This window comes from Lepisosteus platostomus, unplaced genomic scaffold, assembly GCF_059453375.1.
Source record: "Lepisosteus platostomus isolate fLepPlt1 unplaced genomic scaffold, fLepPlt1.hap1 Scaffold_75_H1, whole genome shotgun sequence".
NCBI lineage: Eukaryota > Metazoa > Chordata > Actinopteri > Semionotiformes > Lepisosteidae > Lepisosteus > Lepisosteus platostomus.
The window spans coordinates 92,501-118,310 of NW_028291687.1; the positions used below are offsets into that span (position 1 = coordinate 92,501).

General features: G+C 49.6%; 14 non-coding genes and 1 pseudogene across 14 annotated transcripts; 7 read left to right on the forward strand and 8 right to left on the reverse strand.

Annotated features, from left to right (window-relative positions):
- Positions 1-4,326: 4,326 nt before the first annotated feature.
- LOC148631546 (U1 spliceosomal RNA) lies at positions 4,327-4,467 on the forward strand (annotated as a pseudogene).
- A 1,168-nt stretch (positions 4,468-5,635) lies between these two features.
- On the reverse strand, positions 5,636-5,708 carry trnar-acg (transfer RNA arginine (anticodon ACG)). The gene has a single exon. It is a non-coding gene; the product is annotated as a tRNA-Arg (tRNA).
- Positions 5,709-7,332: 1,624 nt separating this feature from the next.
- Positions 7,333-7,414, forward strand: trnas-gcu (transfer RNA serine (anticodon GCU)). The gene has a single exon. It is a non-coding gene; the product is annotated as a tRNA-Ser (tRNA).
- Positions 7,415-9,804: 2,390 nt separating this feature from the next.
- trnar-acg (transfer RNA arginine (anticodon ACG)) lies at positions 9,805-9,877 on the reverse strand. The gene has a single exon. It is a non-coding gene; the product is annotated as a tRNA-Arg (tRNA).
- Positions 9,878-11,483: 1,606 nt separating this feature from the next.
- On the forward strand, positions 11,484-11,565 carry trnas-gcu (transfer RNA serine (anticodon GCU)). Its single transcript has one exon. It is a non-coding gene; the product is annotated as a tRNA-Ser (tRNA).
- Positions 11,566-12,279: 714 nt separating this feature from the next.
- On the reverse strand, positions 12,280-12,353 carry trnai-aau (transfer RNA isoleucine (anticodon AAU)). The gene has a single exon. It is a non-coding gene; the product is annotated as a tRNA-Ile (tRNA).
- An 841-nt stretch (positions 12,354-13,194) lies between these two features.
- Positions 13,195-13,276, reverse strand: trnas-aga (transfer RNA serine (anticodon AGA)). The gene has a single exon. It is a non-coding gene; the product is annotated as a tRNA-Ser (tRNA).
- Positions 13,277-14,639: 1,363 nt separating this feature from the next.
- On the forward strand, positions 14,640-14,712 carry trnav-aac (transfer RNA valine (anticodon AAC)). The gene has a single exon. It is a non-coding gene; the product is annotated as a tRNA-Val (tRNA).
- An 847-nt stretch (positions 14,713-15,559) lies between these two features.
- On the forward strand, positions 15,560-15,631 carry trnae-uuc (transfer RNA glutamic acid (anticodon UUC)). The gene has a single exon. It is a non-coding gene; the product is annotated as a tRNA-Glu (tRNA).
- Positions 15,632-17,039: 1,408 nt separating this feature from the next.
- On the reverse strand, positions 17,040-17,156 carry LOC148631555 (U5 spliceosomal RNA). The gene has a single exon (XR_015934639.1). It is a non-coding gene; the product is annotated as a U5 spliceosomal RNA (small nuclear RNA).
- Positions 17,157-17,354: 198 nt separating this feature from the next.
- Positions 17,355-17,471, forward strand: LOC148631556 (U5 spliceosomal RNA). Its single transcript, XR_015934640.1, has one exon. It is a non-coding gene; the product is annotated as a U5 spliceosomal RNA (small nuclear RNA).
- Positions 17,472-18,221: 750 nt separating this feature from the next.
- Positions 18,222-18,363, reverse strand: LOC148631557 (U4 spliceosomal RNA). The gene has a single exon (XR_015934660.1). It is a non-coding gene; the product is annotated as a U4 spliceosomal RNA (small nuclear RNA).
- A 230-nt stretch (positions 18,364-18,593) lies between these two features.
- On the reverse strand, positions 18,594-18,710 carry LOC148631558 (U5 spliceosomal RNA). The gene has a single exon (XR_015934635.1). It is a non-coding gene; the product is annotated as a U5 spliceosomal RNA (small nuclear RNA).
- A 5,262-nt stretch (positions 18,711-23,972) lies between these two features.
- Positions 23,973-24,142, forward strand: LOC148631559 (U1 spliceosomal RNA). The gene has a single exon (XR_015934687.1). It is a non-coding gene; the product is annotated as a U1 spliceosomal RNA (small nuclear RNA).
- Positions 24,143-24,781: 639 nt separating this feature from the next.
- Positions 24,782-24,900, reverse strand: LOC148631560 (5S ribosomal RNA). Its single transcript, XR_015934709.1, has one exon. It is a non-coding gene; the product is annotated as a 5S ribosomal RNA (ribosomal RNA).
- Between the last annotated feature and the right edge of the window lie 910 nt (positions 24,901-25,810).

Sequence of the window (25,810 nt, forward strand, 5' to 3'; positions counted from 1 at the left end):
TGAGCATGGATACAATAGAGGTACAGCCATTCACTGTTTGACATGTCTGCACTGGTACAGAACCCAGCAATCAGAAAACGGGTGAAACTGTCTTTAGACTCAGCATACAGTACCGAGGCCCCCCATGACCAAATAAAGGCTAACCTCGATAATCAGCCTAAAGAACGCAGACTACAGCAAAACGACTGACTTTGAAAAGGGAATGAACGTCCGGAAGGAGTAGTGGAACTAGCTTGAGATGCTTCTCCGGACCCCTAACTAAAAGCCAGCGAGAACCAGCAGCGGCGTCCACTCCTGTCGAACCGGGATCCTTCCGCAGCCACGCAGCTCGTGGTGTCCTAACCCTCCCGTATCTGATTTTGGACCAAGCACATCAGGGGAGAGCGCGAACCCAGTCCCCCACTACCAGAAATTATGCAGTCGAGATTCCCACATTTGGGGAATTCACAGGGGTCAGCACAGCCGGAGTGCAAAAATGACTCTGTTTTCTCCCCGAGCGAGGAGGAAGGAGAGCATGGCGATGGGGACAGCTGGAACCCCTCCACCCCTCCCTCTACCCCCTTCCTTGAAATGGACTCCGTGAACGCTTTTACTGCTGCCACCCTGATGAAGGCTCATTCAGAGGATGGCTGGCAGGAAATTGGTAAGAAGAAAAAGAAAAAGAAGAAGGTAACAGGTGAGACCGAAGAGAAATGTGTTTTGTAAAGACTGGTTCCACTTTCTTATGTAATATGGCTCTAAACATAATTTCTCTTAACACCAGAGGTATCAATGACAGAGTGAAATGCCAGTCTGTCTTTGATTACCTCCAGCAGAGAGAGGGAGATGTGTTGATGTTGCAGGAGTGTGCTTTAGCCTATCAAGAGAGGTATAAAAGCTTTGAAGATAGGTGGGATAAAGGGCCTTCTGTTTGGTCAGGGGACAATAACAACAGAGCCTCTGGCGTGGCCATTCTTTTCAAAGGATGGGCTTTCAAATTGAAAAGTATTCAGAGGGTCATAGATGGCAGGTTGCTGTGTGTGGATGTGGAATGGGGGACCGTTAACCTGCGGCTAATCAATGTGTATTGTCCTACTGATGTGGGAGGAAGGGTGGAGCTACTCAAGGCACTCTCTCCCCTATTGTTAAGTAGCACAGACGTGATAGTGGGAGGGGATTTTAATTGTATCTTAGAGCACACAGACAGGCAGTCTAGCTCTCCGATAAAATTGGATTCCAGCTCACTGGCCCTGCAAAACTTAGTTCAAGACTTTAAACTCTCAGACACATATAGATGTATATATCCCACAACAGCAGGATATACATGGTCAGGGAGGAATAGCAGCTCCAGAATTGACTATTGCTTTGTCTCAGAGAGAGTGAAAGTTGTTGGGGTCACTCTTCAGCCTGTCTTCTTCTCAGATCATCAGGCTTTAGGGTGTAGAGTGGAACTCCAGGGCGGGACTGTCTTTGGCCCAGGCCTCTGGAAACTCAACACAAAGCTGCTAGAGAACGAGGGGGTTGTATCCCGCTACAAGGAGAAACTATCACAGTGGCTGTCCTTGCAGTGTCTGTACGGGTCAGTAGGAGAGTGGTGGGAGGAGGTGAAGGTGAGGACAAAGGCCTTTTTCATGGCTGAGGGAAGGAAGGCTGCTGCCAGACGGAGAGGAGTGCTAGCCAGGAAACAGAGGCAGCTGCAGCGTCTCTACACGATGCTGCACAGTGGCTTCGATGTGCTCGAGGATATCACCCTTTTAAAAAAGGACATCCGGAGCATAGCCGAAGAAAGTAGTCGAGGAGTGCTGTTAAGAAGCAGAGTGCAGTTCTTGGAAGAAAATGAGAAGTGTACTCGCTTCTTTTTCAGGAAAGTGGTAGGCTCCAAGTCTGTCATGGAAAGTGTAGTTGATGAGGAGGGACGAGAGAGAACAGAGCCGAGTGCTATCCTCTCCTGCACCGAGGCCTTCTACTCAAGACTGTACAGCTCTACAGAGGTAAAGGATGAAGAAATTCATTTTTTTACCTCAAAGCTAGAAAACGTTTTGAGTGAAGAAGATAGGGAAGTACTTGAGAGGGATTTGACAGTAGAAGAGCTGAGACAGGCTATGGAGAGCTTACAGAAGGGGAAAACTCCGGTTGCTGACGGGCTCCCTAAAGAATTTTATTGCACCTTTTGGGATCTGCTTCAGGATCCGCTACTGCTCCTATTCGAGGAAAGCTATAAGACAGAATTGCTGCCTGACTCCTTAAGAGAAGGCACTATCTCTCTCTTGTTTAAGAAAGGAGCAAAGAATGACATAAAGAACTGGAGACCCCTCAGCCTCTTAGGCGTGGACACTAAGATCCTGCGCCTACAAAATGTAGTGGCCTCACTGGTAGGGAAAGAACAGACTTGTGGGATAGCAGGACGCCTGATGAGCGACAACCTGGCCTTGTTGAGGGATGTTTGTCTGTACTCAGAGGATCGCTCCCTCCCTCTGTGCATTTTAGGTGTAGACCTAGAAAAGGCCTTTGACCGCCTAAACCGGCAGTACTTAACATCGGTACTTGAGCACATGAATTTTGGCCCCATCATGAGAAAGTGGATTAACCTGCTGTACACAGGTAGCAACAGCAGAGTAATGGTTAATGGCAATAGATCACGCCCCTTTGAAGTCTGTTCAGAGGTGAGGCAGGCCTGCCCATTATCCCCCTTGTTATTCGTTTTGGCTATGGAGCCCTTAGCCTGTGCCTTGCGCCAGGATCAGGCCATTAATCGGATACCAGTGCCTGGAAGTGGGGGAGGAGAGGTAAAGACATCTCTATACATGGATGACGTCACCCTGCTCCTCTCTGACAATGCCTCAATTAGCAGAGCTCTGCAGTGCTGTGATCGTTTCTCTTTGGCTTCATCCGCAAAAATTAACAAATCTAAGAGTGAGATTTTTTATCAGAACTGGAGGGAGCCAAAAGAAGGACATGATCTCAGGCTGCAAGAGAAGAGAATTAAGGTCCTGGGGGTGTATTTTGGAGAAGAGATGGGAACAGTAAATTGGCAGAACAAATTGCCAATCTTAAACAAAAAACTGATGCAATGGAAGGACCGAGACCTCACCATGACAGGGAAGGTGCTGGTCATCAAAGCCGAGCTCTTGCCTGTCTTGAATTTTCTGGCTTCTACCTTCCCAATCCCACACCGTGTTGCAGCGGTGCTGAGGAGATTGATGTTTCAATTTCTATGGGGTGGGAAGCAGGAAAGACTCAGAAGGGAAATAATGTACAGGCCGCTACCCTCAGGGGGGAAGTCTGTCCCAGATATTGCTACGAAGCTGCTGTGCATTTTCCTGGCCTCTGTGCTGAGAGGCTTTGCAACAGCACCTGCAGCGCGTACCTGGACTTATTTTTCCAGGCTCTGGGTAGGTAGGGAGGAGTTCAGAGTGTGGGGTGTCAGACCCAAGCTGGACGTCCCACTCTCTGACACATGCCCTGCAATTTATGGGACAGTTAAAAGTTTTCTAAGATCTCACCCAATTGGCCATATTCCCCTCCGAGATGTCAGCGTCCAAAAACTGGAAGATTTCGTTGCACCCCAGAACAATAGGCAGACCCCTGTGGGCATTTTAACATCAGCCCAAACAAGGAAGGTGTGGAGACACACATCCTCTAAATTTCTGTGCAACATTAACAGAGATTTAGCCTGGAGTGTCTTCCACCAGTGCTTACCGGTACGAACTTTCTTGTACCGTAGGGGCCTCACCCCCAGCCCTCGCTGCGTTAGGGTGGGCTGCGGCGAGGAGGAGACTGTGACCCATCTCCTGTGGTCCTGTTTTTTTGCTAAGGCCTTCTGGGCACAGTTTGAAGATTGGTTGCAGGCTCTCTTGCCCCAATTTACCCTGACCGCTGCTTTCGTCATATACGGCATCTCTCCTGTCAAACTTCCTCCCGACGTGTTTGACAGGATCTGGGCCGTGGTGAACAGTGGGAAAGACGCCCTGTGGAGAGTGAGGAACATGGGGCTGTTCAAAGGCATCGAGGTCCCAGTCAAGGCAGCAGGTAGCCTGGCCCTGTTCATCACCCAAGAGAACTATTACCTCAGAGATCTGTGGAGAGAAGGGAGGGAGGAAGCAGAAAATCTGTGGGAAATAGAGAGCATAGGTCAATATCTCAAGAAACTGTGAAAAACATTATCATGTTTAAGTAAAGAATGTGATTTGCACCAGAAAAAAAGAAAATTGTTGCTATGTAACTGTTACCGTGTCAAAATGTAATGAGATGTGATCATATATACTGTTTTAAGTATGTATATTAATGTAAAGCTTTCTGATTTGTGATGTCCTGTATTTTTTTGTGAAAAGAAAATAAAGTTCTTAAAAATCGAAATCGAATCGGTTCACCCAGGGCGAGGCTCGGCCGTTGCACTCCGGCTGTGCTGACCCCTGCGAATTCCCCAAATGTGGGAATCTCGACTGCATAATTTCTGGTAGTGGGGGACTGCGTTCGTGCTCTCCCCTGATGTGCATGGTCCAAAATCAGATACGGGAGGGTTAGGACACCACGAACTGCGTGGCTGCGGAAGGATCCCGGTTCGAAAGGAGTCGACGCCGCTGCTGGTTCTCGGTGGCTTTTAGTTAGGGGTCCGGAGAAGCATCTCAAGCTAGTTCCACTACTCCTTCCGGACGTTCATTCCCTTTTCAAAGTCAGTCGTTTTGCTGTAGTCTGCGTTCTTTAGGCTGATTATCGAGGTTAGCCTTTATTTGGTCATGGGTGGCCTCGGTACTGTATGCTGAGTCTAAAGACAGTTTCACCCCTTTTTTTAATTGCTAGGTTCTGTAGGTTCTGTACCAGACATGTCAAACAGTGAATTGCTGTACCTCTATTGTACCCGTGCTCAATGAATGAAATCAGTAACAAATGAATATATGTCTAGTTATACGAAAAACAAGTGGTATATCGACTCATCTTCATTTGCAGATTTAGAGGCAGCTTCGATATTTTTTTTTTAATATGGGTCACACACATGCCACAGCAACAAAACATCTCTAGAGATGAGGCTATAGATCACCTTTCCATCCTGCAGGTTTTCCTCCCAAAGCCTACGGCACCAACGTATGCTATTGCAGACACCAACGTTGCCTAGATAGAAAACCGAAATAGCCGTGGGTTTGCTTGCTGGTCTGAAGGATCTCTCTTCGAATCTCTATCATTTGTCAATGGAAGTAAAAGGCACTGCAATCTCATACATTCAGAATCAAACCCGCAGCTGTTGTTCGACTTTATTTCTTGACTAATTACATCTGAGTGTCGCATGAGCAGTTACATAAACTTGTCTGGTATATTTGAACACAAATGCCGTTCTTCAATTAAAACTAACAGTACATTGTCAGGGACATTCAGTTCTATACAAACAAGAGACAGACAAGAGAATATTTCTACCGTTCATGTGGACTACGTGTTGACTTACTGATCGGAATAATTGAAAAGTTCAGGCTCATAGCCGATGCAGTGCGTGCTAATTAGAACAGCAACGCTGAGCTCTCAGCACCGTACTGAGGCCAGGTGTTTTTCTAAAGCTGTCAGGTGCAGTTCATTTACATGAAGGAAATCTCTTACTGGGTACGATTACAATGCAGTAAGTAGCACAGACTAATTAGGGAGTAGCCCGATGCGTTTAAAAACGACCCGAGCCAGGCAGGAGTCGAACCTGCAATCTCCTGATCCGTAGTCAGACGCGTTATCCATTGCGCCACTGGCCCCGGTGTGACACTGCAGGACTGTAACCCAGTGAGATCAGCACTGCAACTAGTAAAATATTACCCCCGGTCCATTCTTTTCCAAAAGTGAGAAACACCTGTTTTCTACATTTTGTCTGTTTTAAAACCATATCTCTTTAAACCAAACCAAGAGTCTGTCTTTTGCACTGATATTCTGATTCATTTCGATTTCAAAGAAAAAAAAAACATTATCTTCCAAAGCATCATAAAATTGTCCCTTCTTCCAGACTCTACTTCTCTCTTGTAGTAGTACAGCAGACCTTTCCAGGTGAGCAGGTCACAGAGTCCGAAATGAGCTTCCTCCATCAAGCAAAGTACCTGAACATGACTCTGTCTTCATAAAAGTGCCCCTGTAATAAAGAAATTAAATCCGAAATCAAGAGGGCAGTTGCCTACTGAAGTTCAAGAAGTCATCAATTTTAACCTAGCAACACATTAAAGGCTGCATCTATACAAGTACGATTCTAGAAATGCTCACCAGATTACGTTTTAAGAAGGAACTGCGCCTCAGGTTCCGCCGAGATCTTAACTCGGATGGCAGGATTCAGAGTCCGGAGTGCGGACTGATGGCGCACGGAGGGTCCACATACTGTGGATCCCTCAGTGATCTTCCGCGTGTTCAAACAGCCAGCGTGTGACTCCCCTGTCCCCGTGACCTCATTGCTCTGCTCTCGCCTCTGTGCAGCCGAGCCCGACTCATGGTAAAGTGGAAAAAAATATGCCCTCAACGTGAGATTGACTCTGGAGTGAGGATAGACGTTACCTTTTTATCGTTGAACAGGATGTATGTGATGTGGCGACTAGGTTCAATTTTGTATCCTCTTTAAAAGATTAAGGACTGGGGTGAGCGTGATTTACCACCCTTTCAGCTAAGAACCCGACGTGCGCACCGTTTAAGCTGCATAGACTCGGTCGTTTAACTCTTCTCCATTAGAAGGGTTAAGGTTAAAGAAAAAAACATTGCTGACTTCTTTTTTTTTTTGCCAGCCACGAGTGCTGATTAGCAAGGTTTGTATTTCATGTTTTGCAAGTTGCATCCATTATAAGAAAAACAAGTTGTTCAAGACAGGAAATGAATGCTTGCATTTAATTAAGTCTAGCCGTAGGCGGTTGTCCATAATGACCAGTTCTGTTCGAGAAGACAGAACAAAAAAGGCACCGCTGGGATTCGGAGCCAGGGTCTCCTGTGTACTAGACAGGCACCTTAAGCAACTAAGCCACGGCGCCCCAGGAGAGCTGTCCTTTGACAGCCACTTGGACACACCACTCAGACACATCTGCATTCGGTGTGTGCTCCGCCTGCTCGCTGAGCAAGTTGCCACCTTTACATATAATAGCAACATCAACACCAAGAGAAAGGGTGACAAATGGCTTTTATCTGGAACTTTTCATGTCCAAGGAGCTCAATGTGCTTTCTGTGTACAACAGGGCCACTGAACTCCACACTGGCCACTGAACCACAGCAGTGGCTTGCTGGCTTGACATCTCCCAAGGAAAATGTTGAAATCGCATGTGGAACAGGAAAATGACCCTCGAGTACGGGGGAAAAAAAAGAAAAAGATCATCTGGAGCGCGCCAACCCATGTCCGGACAGCGCAGATCCCTCGACGAGGTGGCCGAGTGGTTAAGGCGATGGACTGCTAATCCATTGTGCTCTGCACGCATGGGTTCGAATCCCATTCTCGTCGCGCTCCATGTCTGACACGTGTGCCCGTTCGGCGTCGGCCCTCCTGTCGTTTGCTCCGGTTCTAGAGCCGTGCATTTTCTAGCGGTGGCTGAACATGGTATAGTAGGCTAACGTCGGTATCGAGCAGTAACAGTAACGGTATTTACGTGTCGCTGCTGCCAAGTGGCTCTGGGTTGAGACCGCGTTTTCACTTACTTGCAACGCAAACGGAGAAAGCGATTTTTGACAGTCTCTCGAGAGACCGCGCTAGGTGTTTAGGGATAGACTTTGTCAGTTCCCCCTGGGATGGTGGCCTCTCAAATAGTTTGTGATTCCTTATACAGTAGAAGCCTGCTTCGTGGCTTAAATCCAAGCTAAGGAAACGAGTTAGAGGTCTGATGCAGAACTGCGAATTCAATGAAGGGGAACACTACAGTACATTGCACTGTATGTGTGAGGAAAGCTGCCCCCTTCAGTCCCTTGTCGACCGAACAGAGGACTGTAAAGGATACCGCCAAGAAACTTAAGGATGCTGGTTGGAATCCAGCTCCAAAGAAGCCCCTTTGGGTGTTATGTCATCAAAAAGTAAGAACAGCGAATCTCCCTTTGATCAAAAGCGCAACAGAGCTGTTTTCCGGGGAGCAGGTTTCAGACCCGTAGACCTGTTTTATTTGTAGGGCAGGGCGCATTCCCAAACGCGAATCTCCTGTTTTAGAAATGCTTTGGGCGGCGTGAAGTGAAAATAAGAAGTGGGCTCCAGATGCACATGGAAGCAATCAAGTGTTTCATCCGAGCTGTTTCAAAGACTGCCCAAGAGCTTTCCTTTCACAGAGGCGCAACGATTAATGATGGGGGTGCACCCTTCAATGCGCCTTACGACTCTAGGGAGTGATTGAGACGATTCGTAGCGTGTGCTCATTTCTCTCTATTCCCCGTGTTGCAGTGGTAGGATGACGTAAATTACTGCTTCGACACGTAACGGCATTATAATCACGTGCAGGAGCTGAGGGCTTTAGTTTTGTTTCGTTTTCCATGGCGTTCGTAAGCGCGCAAATCAAAGGCAAGTCCTGCGTCTAACACGAACGTAAATGCTTTTGAAAGTGCAGTGTGGTGCAGCTTGTAAAATCCTTGTCCACATTTGTGGTTTGTTGATGTTTGTTCTGTCTGCCAAAGTTGCATTTTGACATCCGGAAGGGGGGGACTTTATCATTTGAACGTGAAGCCAGCCTTAAACCCTCTGAGGCGTGTCTGTCTGCCGGCACGTATCTTGTGAAAGGTATTTTTTTTTTAACGGAGAGCAACTTTAAAAAGGTATCCGCAGCCATCTCGCAGTCCGTGTTTGATTATAGGAGGAATGCGGCGGCGGCGGGCTCGCTTTTGTCGTGGTCGAGTGGTTAAGGCGATGGGCTCGAAATGCGTTGGGGCTTCCCCGCGCAGGTTCGAAACCTGCCGACTCCGGCGTCTGCCGCACGTCGCCTTGTGCCTGCGCGGCAGAGGCGAAGTGCCGCTTCTCCTTTCCTGGTACTATAACAACGCTAAATCGCTTGGCCCCGCTGCCATGGACATCAATTCTTCAGATAACCACACACTTTGCCTTCGCACCTCTGGTGCTCTGCTTATGCCTTTGAAAACCTAATGAATAAAGCTGAAAGAACCGACACGATATGTAGGTGCTCCTAAAGCACGCAGTAAAGAACTGTTAACAGCAAGGGTTTCAGTGGGTTAACTGAGGAGAAGGCGTGATCGCTAATTGTTGACTTTTTATTTGGTGTTAGAAACACTCTTACTGTGCATGACGTGCAACAAATGTAGCCACAGAAATTGCATCACGCTTTCATGTATGCTATTGCAGACACCAACGTTGCCTAGATAGAAAACCGAAATAGCCGTGGGTTTGCTTGCTGGTCTGAAGGATCTCTCTTCGAATCTCTGTCATTTGTCAATGGAAGTAAAAGGCGCTGCAATCTCATACGTTCAGAATCAAACCCGCAGCTGTTGTTCGACTTTATTTCTTGACTAATTACAACTGAGTGTCGCATGAGCAGTTACATAAACTTGTCTGGTATATTTGAACACAAGTGCCGTTCTTCAATTAAAACTAACAGTACATTGTCAGGGACATTCAGTTCTATACAAACAAGAGACAGACAAGAGAATATTTCTACCGTTCATGTGGACTACGTGTTGACTTACTGATCGAAATAATTGAAAAGTTCGGGCTCATAGCCGATGCAGTGCGTGCTAATTAGAACAGCAACGCTGAGCTCTCAGCACCGTACTGAGCCCAGGTGTTTTTCTAAAGCTGTCAGGTGCAGTTCATTTACATGAAGGAAATCTCTTACTGGGTACGATTACAATGCAGTAAGTAGCACAGACTACTTAGGGAGTAGCCCGATGCGTTTAAAAACGACCCGAGCCAGGCAGGAGTCGAACCTGCAATCTCCTGATCCGTAGTCAGACGCGTTATCCATTGCGCCACTGGCCCCGGTGTGACACTGCAGGACTGTAACCCAGTGAGATCAGCACTGCAACTAGTAAACTATTACCCCCGGTCCATTCTTTACCAAAAGTGAGAAACACCTGTTTTCTACATTTTGTCTGTTTTAAAACCATATCTTCTGTCTTTTGCACTGATATTCTGATTCATTTCGATTTCAAAGAAAAAAAAAACATTATCTTCCAAAGCATCATAAAATTGTCCCTTCTTCCAGACTCTACTTCTCTCTTGTAGTAGTACAGCAGACCTTTCCAGGTGAGCAGGTCACAGAGTCCGAAATGAGCTTCCTCCATCAAGCAAAGTACCTGAACATGACTCTGTCTTCATAAAAGTGCCCCTGTAATAAAGAAATTAAATCCGAAATCAAGAGGGCAGTTGCCTACTGAAGTTCAAGAAGTCATCAATTTTAACCTAGCAACACATTAAAGGCTGCATCTATACAAGTACGATTCTAGAAATGCTCACCAGATTACGTTTTAAGAAGGAACTGCGCCTCAGGTTCCGCCGAGATCTTAACTCGGATGGCAGGATTCAGAGTCCGGAGTGCGGACTGATGGCGCACGGAGGGTCCACATACTGTGGATCCCTCAGTGATCTTCCGCGTGTTCAAACAGCCAGCGTGTGACTCCCCTGTCCCCGTGACCTCATTGCTCTGCTCTCGCCTCTGTGCAGCCGAGCCCGACTCATGGTAAAGTGGAAAAAAATATGCCCTCAACGTGAGATTGACTCTGGAGTGAGGATAGACGTTACCTTTTTATCGTTGAACAGGATGTATGTGATGTGGCGACTAGGTTCAATTTTGTATCCTCTTTAAAAGATTAAGGACTGGGGTGAGCGTGATTTACCACCCTTTCAGCTAAGAACCCGACGTGCGCACCGTTTAAGCTGCATAGACTCGGTCGTTTAACTCTTCTCCATTAGAAGGGTTAAGGTTAAAGAAAAAAACATTGCTGACTTCTTTTTTTTTTTTGCCAGCCACGAGTGCTGATTAGCAAGGTTTGTATTTCATGTTTTGCAAGTTGCATCCATTATAAGAAAAACAAGTTGTTCAAGACAGGAAATGAATGCTTGCATTTAATTAAGTCTAGCCGTAGGCGGTTGTCCATAATGACCAGTTCTGTTCGAGAAGACAGAACAAAAAAGGCACCGCTGGGATTCGGAGCCAGGGTCTCCTGTTTACTAGACAGGCACCTTAAGCAACTAAGCCACGGCGCCCCAGGAGAGCTGTCCTTTGACAGCCACTTGGACACACCACTCAGACACATCTGCATTCGGTGTGTGCTCCGCCTGCTCGCTGAGCAAGTTGCCACCTTTACATATAATAGCAACATCAACACCAAGAGAAAGGGTGACAAATGGCTTTTATCTGGAACTTTTCATGTCCAAGGAGCTCAATGTGCTTTCTGTGTACAACAGGGCCACTGAACTCCACACTGGCCACTGAACCACAGCAGTGGCTTGCTGGCTTGACATCTCCCAAGGAAAATGTTGAAATCGCATGTGGAACAGGAAAATGACCCTCGAGTACGGGGGAAAAAAAAGAAAAAGATCATCTGGAGCGCGCCAACCCATGTCCGGACAGCCCAGATCCCTCAACGAGGTGGCCGAGTGGTTAAGGCGATGGACTGCTAATCCATTGTGCTCTGCACGCATGGGTTCGAATCCCATTCTCGTCGCGCTCCATGTCTGACACGTGTGCCCGTTCGGTGTTGGCCCTCCTGTCGTTTGCTCCGGTTCTAGAGCCGTGCATTTTCTAGCGGTGGCTGAACATGGTATAGTAGGCTAACGTCGGTATCGAGCAGTAACAGTAACGGTATTTACGTGTCGCTGCTGCCAAGTGGCTCTGGGTTGAGACCGCGTTTTCACTTACTTGCAACGCAAACGGAGAAAGCGATTTTTGACAGTCTCTCGAGAGACCGCGCTAGGTGTTTAGGGATAGACTTTGTCAGTTCCCCCTGGGATGGTGGCCTCTCAAATAGTTTGTGATTCCTTATACAGTAGAAGCCTGCTTCGTGGCTTAAATCCAAGCTAAGGAAACGAGTTAGAGGTCTGATGCAGAACTGCGAATTCAATGAAGGGGAACACTACAGTACATTGCACTGTATGTGTGAGGAAAGCTGCCCCCTTCAGTCCCTTGTCGACCGAACAGAGGACTGTAAAGGATACCGCCAAGAAACTTAAGGATTTACCATATTAAACATTGGAAATCCAACCACTTGCATTTGTGACACTTGATTTTGGCTCCACCTAAGACACTCTTAAATCTTCAAACACTTTTCTCTTCTCACGCAACACTCTTGTCTGTCGGCACTATGTGGCAGCGTTGCATGACAACCCCTCTCACCACGGAAAGGAACCTAACAGCTTTGGTAAGAGAGGAGAAAAGGACCTGGCCCGTACGGGGCTCGAACCCGCGACCTTGGCGTTATTAGCACCACACTCTAACCAACTGAGCTAACCAGCCTCACGACAGTGCTCCTCTCTGTGCTGCAAAAAATCAAACTCAGGGAATTTCTTTTGTCCTCCTTTGAATAGAAAGCCGTGTAATTCAGTGTACGGGCTTTCTCGTGCAGTTTCATGGTTCTTGTAACCCAAATCCTACACTGGCCTGAAGTGCCCCCCCATTTCACAGCATTTTTCAGCTGATTTAAAATGTACCTAAAGGAGAAGCATTATTGAAGACCATCAATTACCAAGAGCTTTTGTCAAAGGTTTTGGTGGTCATTTTGAATGACCACAGAACGCTGTGACCTCGGTTTTACATCTCATCCAAAAGACAGCGCCCTTTTACAACACAGCAACTCCGTCACTATACTGGGGCATTGGGACCTGCACGGACCTCAGGGTGAGCGCCCCCCCGCCGGCACCATTAACACCGCTTCCAGCTGGAAGCTTTGTTTTTCCCTGTAGCTCACCCTTATTCGGGTACTGACCTGGCTCACACCTGCTTAGCTTCAGTGGGTTTTCAGTTGCGAGTTGCAAGGGGATGCAAGTGATGGAGCCGCTCGCTGCAAAAGCCACTGCATTGGCCAGGAATCGAACCCGAGCCTCCCGCATGGCAGGCGAGAATGCTACCACTGAACCACCAATGCTCAGTGCCTGGGCCTTCAAAAAAGACGCTTTTTTGGTGCTCTGTGCAAAGTGCATCGACATCTGCTTCCAGCTGCAAAATGCCATTCGCGGATGCTGAAGAACTTATTTCCAAGGCAGCGGGTACAAGCGATTGGGCGTTTTAAAACCACCAGGAACAGCAAAGAGGCGCACTTCTTTGCTTGCGCCGAAACACACCGACTGGAGGCAGATAACGTAGTCGGCAGGATTCGAACCTGCGCGGGGAGACCCCAATGGATTTCTAGGCCATCGCCTTAACCACTCGGCCACGACTACAGCAAGCCCCACAGCCGCTGCGTTCTTGCTACAATCTTACCTGGATCGCGAGACGCCGGCGGAAGCCTATTTCAAAGTCGTTTTCCGTTTCAAAAAAACATTTCCAAAATACAAGCCTTGCAGACAGACACGCCTCAGAGGACTTAAGGGTGGCTTCATGTCGGAATGATAAAGTCTCCCCGTCCGGACATGAAAATGCCACTTTGTTACAGACAAAAAAAGAATCAACAACAGAGAAATGCCCACAAGCATTTGAAAAGCCGCACCACGTCGCACTTGAAATAGCTCTTACATTAGTGGAAAACACAAACGACCAACTCGGAATGACTTGCTTTGGACGCTTTTCAAAGCGTTCTTTGTGCACGACGACTGCGCCGCCTAGCAGATACAAATGGGTTGTACAACTTTGAAGTAGCAAATGGAAGAGGGCTAAGCCTCCTCTCTTTTAGCCCAGGTTCGATCTGTCTCCCAGAATCACCAGGGCGCACGCACACACACACACCTGTGCCGTTGAAGTGCTCTGCTTCATTTCTAAGGGCAACTCAACATTCACTCCTACCCCGAGTGCAGAAAAGACAGCGTCTGCAGCAGCAGCAGCTCAGGTCTCTGCACAGGAGCTAAGCTGCCCCCATCTCCTCTGCTCTGCTCTGCGGCTCCTGCGGAGCGGAGTCCTGCCTGGAGCCGTGTTTGCAGGCGGCAGCTCCCCGCACCCTGTCTGTGCGTCGTGTCCAAGAGCTCCTGGGAGGAAGAGAGAGCCCTCCCACTCGGGGGCTTTTCCACGGTCTGTGTGAGGAGGGGCGGGTGTGTCCAGCAGCTTATCGAGCGGAAGCCTGGGGCGGCGGAGAGCTGTGATCGTGCAGACCTTGAGGTGTCACCTCTTTGTCTGCTTTCCCGCCCCCCCTCCGCCCAAGCTCTGCTCCAAAGTAGCCCGGCAACCCCTCACACCTGCACGTGTCACAACCTAAGGTGTGGTCATGAGACACCCATGGGGTGTTGTTCTGTTCTTGCTAATTTTTTCCTGCCCGTCGCAGGCAGGAGTCCATGCGAGGAAGATGCGCTGGACAGAGCTCAGAGGGCGCAGCTGGGTGGCTTTCCTTCTGAGTGACGTTCCTGCAACACTCTCCCGCTCCTCTTGGTGCGCTCATGCCGCAACACAGGAAGGCTGGAGCAGGTGGCTGTGCGCTCTGTCCACCGCCGAAATAGCTCAGTTGGGAGAGCGTTAGACTGAAGATCTAAAGATCCAGGGTTTCGGTATTTTGTTTCATCGCGCCCTTTGTTCCTCTCTCCAGCGCCCCCTGCCTAAAGTGACGCTTCCCTTTCTCAGCCGGAAACGCAAGCGAGACACCAGCAGCTGTCCCTGCAGGTTTCCGTAGTGTAGCGGCTATCACGTTCGCCTAACACGCGAAAGGTCCCCGGTTCGAGACCGGGCGGAAACAGCCTCGTTCTGCATGCTCCTGTACTTCACAGAGGTATTGAGCGACCGGTCATTTGTTCCCAATGTATTTCCGGTGCCTTCATGCAGTCTTGTACCAAACGCACGTTCCGTCTGTACACGGAGCCGATCATTTGCAATTGGGTTGTGCCGACAGACCAGGACGAGCCTTGTCGGCTCAAAAGCAGCGCAGGACCTGCAAGAACAGCAGAAAGATTAGCATCCAGCGGGGGCTTCTTAGTGAGCCCAAGATCTCATCAAGAATCGGCTCCACCAACAGGGCTGGGCGCATTGTTCCATTCTCCGACCACTCTCGGTGTAAACAAGTCCCTCCTGGTCTCTGCTTGAATTGCACTTTCCTGCGTTTGCTTTGGTGTAACTGGCTTCCCCTGCATGGGCGAATGTGAAGAAGATCCTTAGTAAGTAATTGAAGAAACCCGAGAAGAGGTCAGAGTGGCCTCTGTCGTTCATCAACGATCCAGTCAGGCAGTACTCCTCTGTAAAGCGCCGTTCGTTCACATCGATTGGCTTTTTTTTGCCTTCATTCGTGCAAGTAGTAAAAGCAGACGCCCCTATTCTGCCGTGACCCGGATTCGAACTGGGGTTGTTGCGGCCACAACGCAAAGTACTGACCACTATACGATCACGGCGAGTTACCGATACACACGTGGCAGGGCGGAAAAGGCTGTGCTCTCTTCGTGTGACATAATTCGGAAAAGTCCTGACGTTGCATTTCAACTGAGCCCCAGTATACATCGACCCTTCGACACTCTGAGTGACAACTCTCTTGCGTGTTTTCTAATATTTCTGTGGTTTGCTTGCATGATGCCCGGAACAGCAGGGTTGCGTGCTCCCATATGGTCTAGCGGTTAGGATTCCTGGCTTTCACCCAGGCGGCCCGGGTTCGACTCCCGGTATGAGAACGTGTTAATTTTGCCTCCTGCTTTCCAAAAGATCAGCACCGTGTACGAAGGAGCCGCATTAAAACTACTCGAACGTGCAAAACGTGCGAGAAGAGGGGGCGCTTGTTTCCAGCCGAAACTTCTCGCGTGTGAGACGAGCTGACCATCGCTGCAGGAGGTGGGAGGGTTACTCTGGTAGACAGGGCTGACCTTTGGCAATAGGATTTATACTCTCCAAGATGATATTTGCACTTTCTGGAGAGGCGATTTTCTCCACTTCAGTAGCCCGATTTCGTCGATTGCGTGGAGAGGGCTGTAGAATGTGGCGCCGCCTTTCCTGCTCCGTCCATGACAGGCGTGCTGGACTCTGGAGAGAGAGCACGGTCCATCAGCGCACACCAATAAAGGCACTGGAAGCCGCTGAATCGCATTGGCGAAGCTCAGCACTGGGCCGCTGGGCACATCTGACCACTGTTTCCGTAGTGTAGTGGTTATCACGTTCGCCTCACACGCGAAAGGTCCCCGGGTGGAAACGGACTTCAGACTTCTTTTGTCGCCACGCACAAAAGGGGATTGGGGATTCGCCTAGCGCTGTTATCGAACAGACCCACTCACCTCTTAGTGTGGCGGGATCTGCACAGTGCATGTCGCAGCGCATCCTGCTTTCACTTCAATGCGCGTCCTGATGTACCCCTGTCTCCCGCGTGACAGGTGGGGACAGGTGACAGGTCCTATACTAATGAGGAAGACATCGCTCTCTCCGACCCCCCGGCATCGTGTCCCGACCCACCGTGCTGGAAGCCGACGCGTGCTGTGATTCCTTTACGGAGCAGAAATGACAACCGAGGAGCCGAGAGATCATTTCAGCATTTCGCGTCTGAACGGAAAACACAAACAACCAACTCAGAATGACTTGCCTTTGACGCTTTTCAAAGCGTTCTTTGTGCACGACGACTGCGCCGCCTAGCAGATACAAATGGGTTGTACAACTTTGAACTAGTAAATGGAAGAGGGCTAAGCCTCCTCTCTTTTAGCCCAGGTTCGATCTGTCTCCCAGAATCACCAGGGCGCACACACACACACCCGTGCCGTTGAAGTGCTCTGCTTCATTTCTAAGGGCAACTCAACATTCACTCCTACCCCGAGTGCAGAAAAGACAGCTAAAAGACACGGCTTGCGAGCGTGACCAATCCGTGCGATAACTCGGAAAACACCCAGCCACACTGTGCCGGAAACGACGCACTCTGGGAAGCCGCTATGCAAAGCGAGGTCCCAAGATCCCCTGCGGCCGGACACTTCCCAACCCCCAAAGAAAAGAGCGCCAATCAGACGGCCGGAGACCGTGGACTCGCGGTGCAGACTGCCACAATCGCCATAACAAGACCGATTGCGGGCGTTTTTGTTTTCTCTCTTTGACCAGCCAGGCTGCGCCCCACCCGAAGGCAGAGAAGCACAAAAATTGCATGGAACTCATTCATGCTCCTCTCCACGGAAATCTTTAGTAAAAGGCAAAAGATTTGTACGAGATGAAGAAAAACCAGAGTGCGTGGCTGCACAGCTACAGGAGCCCAGGCCGCCTTCAAAGCCTCTGCCCTGCCGGTCGTGGTTGGCAATACACCTGGCCTTACAAACGAGCCAGTGGGGCCCGTTCAGCTCCGGGCTCATCGCCTGCGGCTCACGGCTTGCGAGCGTGCCGAATCCGTGCGATAACTCGGAAAACACCCGGCCACACTGTGCCGGAAACGCACTCTGGTTTCTCTTCATCTCGTACAAATCTTTCGCCTTTTACTAAAGATTTCCATGGAGAGGAGCATGAATGCGTTCCATGCAATTTTTGTGCTTCCCTGCCTTCGGGTGGGGCGCAGCCTGGCTGGTCAAAGAGAGAAAACAAAACCGCCCGCAATCGGTCTTGTTATGGCGATTGTGGCAGTCTGCTCCGCGAGTCCACGGTCTCCGGCCGTCTGATTGGCGCTCTTTTCTTTGGGGGGCGGGAAGTGTCCGGCCGCAGGGGATCTTGGGACCTCGCTTTGCATAGCGGCTTCCCAGAGTGCGTCGTTTCCGGCACAGTGTGGCCGGGTGTTTTCCGAGTTATCGCACGGATTGGGCACGCTCGCAAGCCGTGAGCCGCAGGCGATGAGCCCCGAGCTGAACGGGCCCCACTGGCTCGTTTGTAAGATCTGCGGCAGATCGTGTAAAGACGTTCAACTTTGTAACTACTGCATGCACAGGAAGCAGAATAAATTCCTCTTTCAAACTGTCAAAGGTTTGCTTTGCGAACGCTGCAGGACATCGCACAATCTGTTTTGAACGGGGACAAACGATTTCTTATGAGGCGCAGTAAGTACAGACGTTTAAAAAGCTCCACTCATGCCGACGATGCAGCATGAAGAAGCGCAACCTAACGTTTGACAGACAAAAGCCTGGCGCCGCTACGAGCAATATGAAATCAAACTGACAGCACACAGCGTTTCGCGCTGACTCAAAAGTGATCTCGACAGACGCTGCATAACGCTGAAAGAGCTAAAGAGTGTTTCTGTTGAGACGTAACAAGCTTGTTTCTTTCTACCATGATGTTACCATGACAAAATCTGTCTTTAAACACCTTGCTCAGTCTCTGACGAGACTGTCAAGAATTGCTTTCGCTAATTGTATTGCAAACCGGCGGAAGCGGGGTATTGGGAAAAGTTTTCAACTAGCAATAATCGCGCATCGGCTAAACCTCAAAGGCTACGATACTGCCACTGCGCAAAGCTGACGGTTGCCAGGCAACCGCGTGGATCCTATGGAAATCGTTATCAATCGTCTCATGGCATGTCGTTGCTGTAACGCTTCATATTTGCGGCCGGACACTTCCCGCCCCCCAAAGAAAAGAGCGCCAGTCAGACAGGCGGAGACCGAGGACTGGCAGAGCAGACAGCCACAGTCGCCATAACAAGACCGATTGCGGGCGTTTTTGTTTTCTCTCTTTGACCAGCCAGGCTGCGCCCCACCCGAAAGCAGGGAAGCACAAAAATTGCATGGAACTCATTCATGCTCCTCTCCACGGAAATCTTTAGTAAAAGGCGAAAGATTTGTACGAGATGAAGAGAAACCAGAGTGCGTGGCTGCACAGCTGCAGGAGCCCAGGCCGCCTTCAAAGCCTCTGCGCTGCCGGTCGTGGTTGGCAATGCACCTGGCCTTACAAACTAGCCAGTGGGGCCCGTTCAGCTCCGGGCTCATCGCCTGCGGCTCTCGGCTTACCTGGCAGGGGAGATACCTTGATCAGCCTGTAGTTGGAGTAGTTGGATTGTTTTCTTGTTTTGTGGAAGCAGTGTTTGTTTTGCAGTTTGAGATGGCAACCTTTGGATCCCGCAAGAATGCTGTACATTTTGAGCTTTTGGATGACCTCTTCATGGATCGTATGCAGTTCAGCAGAAAAGTGTTACAGAAGGAACTTGGCTTTGAACCTCGGCACTTGGATTTCATCTTTGCTCTCCCAGGTCAGAAAGCATTTGAGGTTGTATTTGCTACCTATCCTCTGTTTGAACAATGCGTGGATGTCTTTGAGGCAAAAAGAGGGAAAGTTCCTGCACTTGAGAAGATCAACTTGCAGCCTCTGACACAGAGAGAGAGGAAAACGGTGCATGTTGTTATGTTCTCGGAACTGGCAAAGACGGAGGACATTCACATCTGGCTTAACCAGTACTGCACCGTCCACCATGGAACTGAGGTTAGAGATGTTGACGGTATAAAAACAGGAGCAAGGAAATTCGAGGTTCGCTTACTACCGGACAATGTAAATGGAGGCTTAAGGCACCTGCCCTCTACAATCCGGCTGGGCGCCTGCAATGGCTATGTTTTTTATGTGGGACAACCAAAGGTGTGTCGGCGCTGTGGTGCTGTGGGACACCTGGCATCGTCCTGCACTGTGAAATGCTGCAAGACCTGTGGCAAACAGGGACATTTAGCCTCTGACTGTTCAATGCTGCCAAAGTGCAATTTATGTGGCTCGGAAGGACACGTTTTTAAGAACTGCCCTCACGCCTACGCCAATAAACTCAAAATGAGAAAGGATGAGGCAGTGCTTGTTTCAGCCAAACCGGCCCGAAAAGCCAAAGCAAACAACAAGTCAAACAAAGAACCCTTGTTGGACAAAGAGTCTCAGCCTCCAGCCAGGATCAGTCCTGCTGTGGCTCCGGGGCCGGTGGAAGAGAAATCCACTACGCTCCCACAACCGCAGACTGCACCAGACAAGCACGAGGGTTTGAAAACCCCCGAGAACAGCGAGGACCCCTCCCCCACTCCTGCTCCTCAGAACGAGGGCCAGTGTGGGGCCCCCCGGTGGAGCGGGTCCAGCGACGATACCCAGGATTCAGCGGAGCTGCTTTTCTCAGACTCTGCAAGTGCTACAGATGCCCTCCTCTCCTCCATCCAGTCCGTCACGGAGGATCTGCAACAGCTGGTGGGTGAGGGGGAAGAGGAGACTGGTGCATCGGCTGCACCCCTTTCCCCTCAGTGCTCCCAGGAGCTGGACTTGAGGAAAAGGAAAAATGACTCTGTTTTCTCCCCGAGCGAGGAGGAAGGAGAGCATGGCGATGGGGACAGCTGGAACCCCTCCACCCCTCTTTCTACCCCCTTCCTTGAAATGGACTCCGTGAACGCTTTTACTGCTGCCACCCTGATGAAGGCTCATTCAGAGGATGGCTGGCAGGAAATTGGTAAGAAGAAAAAGAAAGAGAAGGTAACAGGTGAGACCGAAGAGAAATGTGTTTTGTAAAGACTGGTTCCACTTTCTTATGTAAAATGGCTCTAAACATAATTTCTCTTAACACCAGAGGTATCAATGACAGAGTTAAATGCCAGTGTGTCTTTGATTACCTCCAGCAGAGAGAGGGAGATGTGTTGATGTTGCAGGAGTGTGCTTTAGCCTATCAAGAGAGGTATAAAAGCTTTAAAGATAGGTGGGATAAAGGGCCTTCTGTTTGGTCAGGGGACAATAACAACAGAGCCTCTGGCGTGGCCATTCTTTTCAAAGGATGGGCTTTCAAATTGAAAAGTATTCAGAGGGTCATAGATGGCAGGTTGCTGTGTGTGGATGTGGAATGGGGGACCGTTAACCTGCGGCTAATCAATGTGTATTGTCCTACTGACGTGGGAGGAAGGGTGGAGCTACTCAAGGCACTCTCTCCCCTATTGTTAAGTAGCACAGACGTGATAGTGGGAGGGGATTTTAATTGTATCTTAGAGCACACAGACAGGCAGTCTAGCTCTCCGATAAAATTGGATTCCAGCTCACTGGCCCTGCAAAACTTTGTTCAAGACTTTAAACTCTCAGACACATATAGATGTATATATCCCACAACAGCAGGATATACATGGTCAGGGAGGAATAGCAGCTCCAGAATTGACTATTGCTTTGTCTCAGAGAGAGTGAAAGTTGTTGGGGTCACTCTTCAGCCTGTCTTCTTCTCAGATCATCAGGCTTTAGGGTGTAGAGTGGAACTCCAGGGCGGGACTGTCTTTGGCCCAGGCCTCTGGAAACTCAACACAAAGCTGCTAGAGAACGAGGGGGTAGTATCCCGCTACAAGGAGAAACTATCACAGTGGCTGTCCTTGCAGTGTCTGTACGGGTCAGTAGGAGAGTGGTGGGAGGAGGTGAAGATGAGGACAAAGGCATTTTTCATGGCTGAGGGAAGGAAGGCTGCTGCCAGACGGAGAGGAGTGCTAGCCAGGAAACAGAGGCAGCTGCAGCGTCTCTACACGATGCTGCACAGTGGCTTCGATGTGCTCGAGGATATCACCCTTTTAAAAAAGGACATCCGGAGCATAGCCGAAGAAAGTAGTCGAGGAGTGCTGTTAAGAGGCAGAGTGCAGTTCTTGGAAGAAAATGAGAAGTGTACTCGCTTCTTTTTCAGGAAAGTGGTAGGCTCCAAGTCTGTCATGGAAAGTGTAGTTGATGAGGAGGGACGAGAGAGAACAGAGCCGAGTGCTATCCTCTCCTGCACCGAGGCCTTCTACTCAAGACTGTACAGCTCTACAGAGCTAAAGGATGAAGAAATTCATTTTTTTACCTCAAAGCTAGAAAACGTTTTGAGTGAAGAAGATAGGGAAGTACTTGAGAGGGATTTGACAGTAGAAGAGCTGAGACAGGCGATGGAGAGCTTACAGAAGGGGAAAACTCCAGGTGCTGACGGGCTCCCTAAAGAATTTTATTGCACCTTTTGGGATCTGCTTCAGGATCCGCTACTGCTCCTATTCGAGGAAAGCTATAAGACAGAATTGCTGCCTGACTCCTTAAGGGAAGGCACTATCTCTCTCTTGTTTAAGAAAGGAGCAAAAAATGACATAAAGAACTGGAGACCCTCAGCCTGTTAGGCTTGGACACTAAGATCCTGTCCAAAGCCCTTTTCCTGCACCTACAAAATGTAGTGGCCTCACTGGTAGGGAAAGAACAGACTTGTGGGATAGCAGGACGCCTGATGAGCGACAACCTGGCCTTGTTGAGGGATGTCTGTCTGTACTCTGAGGATCGCTCCCTCCCTCTTTGCATTTTAGGTGTAGACCTAGAAAAGGCCTTTGACCGCCTAAACCGGCAGTACTTAACATCGGGACTTGAGCACATGAAGTTTGGCCCCATCATGAGAAAGTGGATTAACCTGCTGTACACAGGTAGCAACAGCAGAGTCATGGTTAATGGGAATAGATCACGCCCCTTTGAAGTCTGTTCAGGGGTGAGGCAGGGCTGCCCATTATCCCCCTTGTTATGCGTTTTGGCTATGGAGCCCTTAGCCTGTGCCTTGCGCCAGGATCAGGCCATTAATGGGATACCAGTGCCTGGAAGTGGGGGAGGAGAGGTAAAGACATCTCTATACATGGATGACGTCACCCTGCTCCTCTCTGACAATGCCTCAATTAGCAGAGCTCTGCAGTGCTGTGATCGTTTCTCTTTGGCTTCCTCCGCAAAAATTAACAAATCTAAGAGTGAGATTTTTTATCAGAACTGGAGGGAGCCAAAAGAAGGACATGATCTCAGGCTGCAAGAGAAGAGAATTAAGGTCCTGGGGGTGTATTTTGGAGAAGAGATGGGAACAGTAAATTGGCAGAACAAATTGCCAATCTTAAACAAAAAACTGATGCAATGGAAGAACCGAGACCTCACCATGACAGGGAAGGTGCTGGTCATCAAAGCTGAGCTCTTGCCTGTCTTGAATTTTCTGGCTTCTACCTTCCCAATCCCACAACGTGTTGCGGCGGTGATGAGGAGATTGATGTTTCAATTTCTATGGGGTGGGAAGCAGGAAAGACTCAGAAGGGAAATAATGTACAAGCCGCTACCCTCAGGGGGGAAGTCTGTCCCAGATATTGCTACGAAGCTGCTGTGCATTTTCCTGGCCTCTGTGCTGAGAGGCTTTGCAACAGCACCTGCAGCGCGTACCTGGACTTATTTTTCCAGGCTCTGGGTAGGTAGGGAGGTGTTCAGAGTGTGGGGTGTCAGACCCAAGCTGGACGTCCAACTCTCTGACACATGCCCTGCAATTTATGGGACAGTTAAAAGTTTTCTAAGATCTCACCCAATTGGCCATATTCCCCTCCGAGATGTCAGGGTCCAAAAACTGGAAGATTTCGTTGCACCCCAGAACAATAGGCAGACCCATGTGGGCATTTTAACATCAGCCCAAACAAGGAAGGTGTGGAAACACACATCCTCTAAGTTTCTGTGCAACATTCACAGAGATTTAGCCTGGAGTGTCGTCCACCAGTGCTTACCGGTACGAACTTTCTTGTACCGTAGGGGCCTCACCCCCAGCCCTCGCTGCGTTAGGGTGGGCTGCGGCGAGGAGGAGACTGTATCCCATCTCCTGTGGTCCTGCTTTTTTGCAAAGGCCTTCTGGGCACAGTTTGAAGATTGGTTGCAGGCTCTCTCGTCCCAATTTACCCTGACTGCTGCTTTCGTCATATACGGCATCTCTCCTGTCAAACTTCCTCCTGACGTGTTTGACAGGATCTGGGCCGTGGTGAACAGTGGGAAAGATGCCCTGTGGAGAGTGAGGAACATGGGGCTGTTCAAAGGCATCAAGATTCCAGTCAAGGCTGCAGGTAGCCTGGCCTTGTTCATCACCTGAGAGAAATCTATTACCTCAGAGATCTGTGGAGAGAAGGGAGGGAGGAAGCAGAAAATCTGTGGGAAATAGAGAGCATAGGTCAATATCTCAAGAAACTGTGAAAAACATTATCAAGTTTAAGTAAAGAATGTGATTTGCACCAGAAAAAAAGAAAATTGTTGCTATGTAACTGTTACCGTGTCAAAATGTAATGAGATGTGATCATATATACTTTTTTAAGTATGTATATTAATGTAAAGCTTTCTGATTTGTGATGTCCTGTATTTTTTTGTGAAAAGAAAATAAAGTTCTTAAAAATCGAAATCGGTTCACCCAGGGCGAGGCTCGGCCATTGCACTCCGGCTGTGCTGACCCCTGCGAATTCCCCAAATGTGGGAATCTCGACTGCATAATTTCTGGTAGTGGGGGACTGCGTTCGCGCTCTCCCCTGATGTGCTTGGTCCAAAATCAGATACGGGAGGGTTAGGACACCACGAGCTGCGTGGCTGCGGAAGGATCCCGGTTCGAAAGGAGTCGACGCCGCTGCTGGTTCTCGGTGGCTTTTAGTTAGGGGTCCGGAGAAGCATCTCAAGCTAGTTCCACTACTCCTTCCGGACGTTCATTCCCTTTTCAAAGTCAGTCGTTTTGCTGTAGTCTGCGTTCTTTAGGCTGATTATCGAGGTTAGCCTTTATTTGGTCATGGGGGGCCTCGGTACTGTATGCTGAGTCTAAAGACAGTTTCACCCGTTTTCTGATTGCTCGGTTCTGTAGGTTCTGTACCAGACATGTCAAACAGTGAATTGCTGTACCTCTATTGTATCCGTGCTCAATGAATGAAATCAGTAACAAATGAATATATGTCTAGTTATACGAAAAACAAGTGGTTTATCGACTTGTCTTCATTTGCAGATTTAGAGGCAGCTTCGATATTCGTTTTACAAACGGGTTTTTTTTTTTAATACTGGTCACACACATGCCACAGCAACAAAACATCTCTAGAGATGAGGCTATAGATCACCTTTCCATCCTGCAGGTTTTCCTCCCAAAGCCTACGGAACCAACGGCGACCCCTGCTGGCTGGGAGAGCAAAAGCTTACAGCACCTGGTATTCCCAGGCGGTCTCCCATCCAAGTACTAACCAGGCCCGACCCTGCTTAGCTTCCAAGATCAGACAAGATCAGGCGTGTTCAGGGTGGTGTGGCCGTAAGCGAAAACCCAAGCGCCTGACTCGCTACTTGAAGCTGTGTGTGGCGGGGGCTCCGTGCCCCCCGAGCGGGACTGAAGGATCGTTCGTGTGCAACTCTTTGGAAAGGAGCTGCTTTCCAAATCGCATTGCGTGCCTGGATGTTGGCGAATGCGCTCCCTTGTGTTGGCTCGTCCCGCACTGGAGGAGGACAAACAATCTGCACGGAGGAGCACCAGGCAAGTCTTCGCCAGACAAAAACCTCCAGTGCACAGCACTCTGGAAACATTTCAGGGCTGTCGCGTGTTTATTTCAGCACGTAAAGCGCACCGGTCCAACACGTCGGCCGGGCGCGCGGCGCCTCCGCCCTCTTGTGGCCTTGCGGCGTCAGAGCAAGAGGCTCCTTCTCGCTGCCCTTCCGCTGTGTTGCAGGGCCCCGAGAGGGAACCCGGAGCGCGCACTTTGTGGGGGGCGGGGGACCGCGTTCGCGCTCTGCCCCCGGTCTCTTGCGCGAGTACTAAATCTCACGGACAGGGGGGCCTCGTCATTGATTGTTACAGGTGAGACGGGGATTAGGAGGAGACCCTGACTGATGGGTAAAGGGGAGCACTAACACCAGTGGGACACCCCCGGCGTCTCTTTTTGAGAGACGCCCTGGGGTTTCCTAATGGCCAAGGAGGGTCGGGACCTTGGTTTGACGCCTCCCCCGAAGGACGGCGCCTGTTTGTGCAGCAGAGTGTCGCCATCAGGAGGCTGGGGCGTAAGAGAGCCACACAGCCCGCAGGGTGAGCGCTCCCTACTGGTCCCAGTCACACCTCTTGCAGGAGCAGCAGCAACCGGAGCTTTTCCAGGGGGGAATCTCCCATCCGGGTGCCGGCCAGGCTCACACCTGCTGGACTGCCCCGGGGGTGAGCCCAGTCGAGAGTCGCAGGGCCA